General features: G+C 49.2%; 3 protein-coding genes across 4 annotated transcripts in view; 2 read left to right on the forward strand and 1 right to left on the reverse strand.

Moving 5' to 3' along the window:
* LOC103824843 (zinc finger protein 239-like) overlaps nucleotides 1–4,728 on the reverse strand; it is a 152,449-nt gene that overhangs the window by 123,311 nt on the left and 24,410 nt on the right.
* LOC108963630 (zinc finger protein 304-like) overlaps nucleotides 1–4,728 on the forward strand; it is a 190,263-nt gene that overhangs the window by 100,207 nt on the left and 85,328 nt on the right. The window lies entirely within an intron of this gene.
* The window catches only part of LOC103825190 (zinc finger protein 37-like), a 142,464-nt gene that overhangs the window by 100,187 nt on the left and 37,549 nt on the right, over nucleotides 1–4,728 (forward strand). The gene's annotated exons all lie outside the window — the stretch shown is intronic.

Consider the following 4,728-nt stretch of genomic DNA (forward strand, 5'->3'; position numbering starts at 1 on the left):
AGGCACTATGCTGGGGCTGCTGCAAAGTTTTCAACCCCTGCTGCCCCCATGGACCAGGCCCTGCAGGTCCTACTGCCGCCGCCTTGGGCCCAGCAGCCCAGAAACCCCAGAAAATAGACCTCAGGCACTAAAAAGCCTTCTTGTGGTCAGCAAGGGCTGCAGTGGGACAGTTCCTTATGAACTCCCCTTCCCTCAGTGCCTCTTGAGCACAGCCGGGCATTAGTGCATCTCCCAAGGCTGTCTCAGCTCCAGCTGCTGCCACAGTGCATTGGCTTGCTGTACTTCCGTATTAAACATGACAAATTTGGGGAAGGGGATGAAATAAATAGGGCAGGAGATCTTTCTCCTTTTTAATGCCTTTATTAAAAATCAGCTCACTCCGCCGCTGCTCCCAGGAGTGGCATGGAGGAGGAGGAAGAGTGCAGCTTTGTCCTCTGGTCTGCAGGCAGAGCTGGGGTTTCCATCCTCACAAGAGCATCAGGAGATTCCCGCTTTTTTGGTTTGACATTCGGGGTCCTCTTTCTAGCCGACATCTTTTAGGTTAGGGTGAAAGGTAAAAAGGGTCTCAGCAGACACTGGATTCTGTTCCTCACATATAGACATCACTTCGATCTCTTAATTTCGTATTGGCTCGTTTTTCTTTAGGGGGTTTTGCTAGGTTTGGTGAAATATTCCTTCATTTCCATGTTAGTCCAGTCATCCCCTCCTCTTCACCTCCCGGGGGAGGAGGGGGTGCCATCCTCCAGGCAGCAGCAGGGTGGTACTTGACAAAAAAGGGGAATTCTCAACAACAGGGAGTTAACGACTGACTATTAACAGGTGATTACAACATGAAACTATCAACAACCAACAGTTAGAACTCCCCCCTAGCAGCAATTGGCCCAACCTGTGAACTCTGCAACCTTTAAAAAAATGGATAACTTTTCTACTCATAACAGGGGACAACCCTAGAAACCAAGATTTTGCCCTCGAGAGCTTGGAGCTGCATGAGGGAGATAAAGGATCCCCTGCACACACCTACGCTCCCAGCAGCAGCTCTGCTCCCCCAAGAATGGGGCTGTGTTTGGGAGAGGGAGGATGGCCAAGATGTAGTCTGGAATGAGACAGTCACATGTTGGGACAAAGGGCTTGGGATGATCCGGTTACTGAGATTTTGGGGCACCTTCCTGAGGGATGTTATTGGAAAGGAGGAGACACCTGGCTCTGATGTTGGAGTAGGGCCCCACAGGGAAGGACATTGGGAGCCTGTCTTAGGGAAGATCCTGCTGCTTTCCACCAGTTTTGGGAGATTATAAATGGCTTTGGGGGATTTCTCCCTCAGTTTATGGGCAGAAATGACCCTTTTTTTTGGGGGAGAATCCTGATGCTTTCTGCAAATTTTGGGGGTTCTAAATGGCTTGTGGTAGATGTTATGAACAAAAAAAAAGGGGTTACCCTTTTTTTTTGGTAAAAGTTGTAGAATTACAGGTTTAACCAGTTCTGGCAGAGAGGAGTGCTTTTGTTAGCTGCTTGTTGTAATCCTGTTAAGTATTGGGTCGTGAGCCACCTATGGTTGAGAATTCACTCTGTTGTATCAGCATCACCCTGCTTGTGGCCAGGTGGGAGGATGGCATCCCCCCCTCCAGACAGTGGAAGGGAGGGAACCAGGAGTTGATATGCAGATAAGTTTAGAGCCAAAACGCAATGGGGCAAGCCCCCATTCCAAATGCAATTAATAAACCCCTAATCCAGCAAGCCAATATGGAATTCAGAGATCAAAGTGGTCTCTAGACATCAGGGGTGAGGAGAGAAGCCAGCAGAGACTCTGAAAACCTTAATGGCCCCTCACCACAACTTAAGAAGATGCTGGTTAGAGCCAGGACCTGAGTCTGCCAACTCAAATAGGGATCCCGGGGGTGTGTATACCCCTGCCTGCTCTTGTGAGGCCGGACCCCCAGATCTGCCCTATGGTGGACAGAGCTGCATTTGCCTCCTCCTCCAAGTCACTCCAGGGAGCTGCGACGGTGAACCCGCGGATCCGTTGGGCCTCCCAACCTTGAGCTGAACACTTTTAATAAAGGCATCAAAAAGGGAGAAATATCTCCTGCCCTGTTTATTTCAGTAGACCCACTTTTGTCTCCAAAGTCTTGTTCTTTGCCCCAGTTCATCACCATTTGGTTGCGAAAGATGCCCTTGGGCATTAGGAAATCAAAATTGTGGAATCACTGCGGTTGGAAAAGACCTCCTGTTACAGTGATTGACAGGGGCATCGCCCAATTACATATATTCCAAGACTGCAGACATCTCACTGGCCAGACCCCAAAGGAGCAAGGAGTTCAAATCAATGAGTGCATCCAGACGCGGTTTTTCAAATGCTTTTCATAAGGGAGAGCTTGCTAATAAACAAGCTCAGTTGCCACATGAACCTGGGGATGAGTGGTCTTTGTCTCCCGTGCTGCTCTGCCCCACACGTGACCTAACATGTGGTGACCCTGACATGATGAGGACTCAACAGACATAGCCTGGCACAGAGCAAAGGCTTAAGAGCTGGTACGGTGTTTAGAACCAGGATTATTACAGCGTCAGAGCTGGACATCGGTGCTGGAACTGGAATACAATACGGCGTAGAGCTGGAATCAGTCTAGAACCAGAATTAATGGCAGAGAGCTGGATTAGAGTAGAACCAACCGTACAAACGACATAGAGTTGGATCAGTGTGGAACCAGAATAAATACAGCATGAAAGCCGGGACATCGGCAAGGAGCTGACATGGTAACTGGGACTTTGCTGGGCAGACAGCAAAAAGTGCTATGTGGCTTCAAATTCTGTTTTTGTGGACTAGAATCATTACTGAGACCATGGGAGCCTGGACTTCAACACCAGAATACCACATCCTGAAGGTATCGATGTTCTTTTTTTTAAAAAGGGGGATTTATTACCATGAACGGGCTCTGCAAGCCCTTTTCACGTGGTGTGAGAGCCATGAACTTAATGTGTCCAAAGAGACCGCTTTAAACTTACCCTTTTGGGAGGGGGTTGTGTTTTGCAGAGAAAATCAAAAACTCCACAACTTTGTAAAAGTTGTAAAGCCGGTATGTTTATTGCAGTGCTGGACGCATGCGGGGATTACTCCTCTTAAAAGGCATGCGTACCTCTGGGATCTTCAGGTCCCCTTTTTATCCTTCTCCCCAAATACATATGCATACAATTTCACAATAGGTTCATACATATTCATTTTACACACTTTGCGTGACATTTAGCGCTAGTTCTTTTGTTATCAGAAACAATTCCTAGGCCATGTTGACCCGTTTCCCCCCCCCCCTTATCTCTGCCCTTCACTGTTGCAATTTTCTGAGTTCAGACTAAACAGCTAAGATTCCAAGGCGTAACTAAAAGATGTACATTTAACCTAAATCAAAAGGATTTCTACCCTGGAACCTGGAAAATTTCTACTCTGTCTCAGTTGGACAATATATATTTGCAGCAGCCTCTAATGGTGAGAACACAGCCATCAGTGCTATAAGGTTTTGGACAATTGTTATGGACTTGCTAAAACAGTTGGAATATGACGGCAAAGGGGGAAGGGCAGCAGCACAGCCGTTTCTTTGTGCAACCCCGTGCAGGAGCTGGCACTGTCCAGGGAGCCGGCAGGCTCTGGCTGCTGCAAGAACCGCTGCAGAGTCACCAAGGGGAGCAGCACAGCCCCGGGCGTGGGGAAAGGCAAGCAGATGGAGACAATCTGAGGGCTGCCCATGCCGTGAATGCCAGGGCCATTCCCACTGGCCATTCCCACTGCCCAGGGAGCTGTCAGGACAGATAGTGCAATTCAGCCACATGGAGACATGACAGCCTGGCCCTGGCAGCTCTGAAATACCCCATGTCCACTTCGGACTGCTGTAATCACTATGCAGCCACCTTGGGCCATTATATCGCTGACTCAGGCAGTTGTGCCATGCCGCCCTGTTCTGGGGGTCCAGACCACATGGCAGCTGCTGATACCCCTCTCACGATGAAGGGGAATTCTGCAGCCATTACACCGTGCCATGTTGCTGCTGAGACTGCCACCCCACCATTTGCAACGGGACCACCAGCACCTCCCATCACCATGGAAATGTCAAGACTCTCCCCTCTGGAGACCGAGTGAGCTCCAAAGCTGCACTTCTGAGGCGCCTGGCCGTGCCTGCATCAGAGGACGTGCCTACACCCCCGATCCCGCCTACATCAGGGGCAGGGCCCCACACCCAAGGCAAGCCTCCATGGAACACAGCAGCGCCTCCAGTGGGAATGGCCCTGCCTCTGACCCTGCCCTAAGGGCGGGGCTGGGAATGTCACAATCAGGACCTCCTACAAACCTCACACCCAGAAGCAGAGCGTGTGCTGGGCTGGATCCGGCTGAGAGGATCCGGCCCGGCAAAAAGCAGTGGAAAGAATTATGCAAAGATTTGGTGCTGTGAAAGCAGAAACATTAGAAGTGGGGCTGGGTACATGAGATAGCTGTTTCATAGCAGCTGAAATCAACATGCCCTCTCACCCAGTCCAGTGAGAAGCCAGGGTTTCCCTGAAAATAAATGGATGATGAGGAGGCAAACAAACATCAATTTTCCACCTCTCAAGAGCCTCACAACCACTTTACCTCCTGATATATCAAGGTTTTCATATTCTAAAGATTCTAAAAAACTAATAATATATGCCAAGAGTAAAAATATTGAAGGGTTACGTTATAAATGATCAGTCAGAAATCAAAATTAA

The sequence above is a fragment of the Serinus canaria genome, chromosome 25 (genome assembly GCF_022539315.1).
Source record: "Serinus canaria isolate serCan28SL12 chromosome 25, serCan2020, whole genome shotgun sequence".
Lineage (NCBI taxonomy): Eukaryota > Metazoa > Chordata > Aves > Passeriformes > Fringillidae > Serinus > Serinus canaria.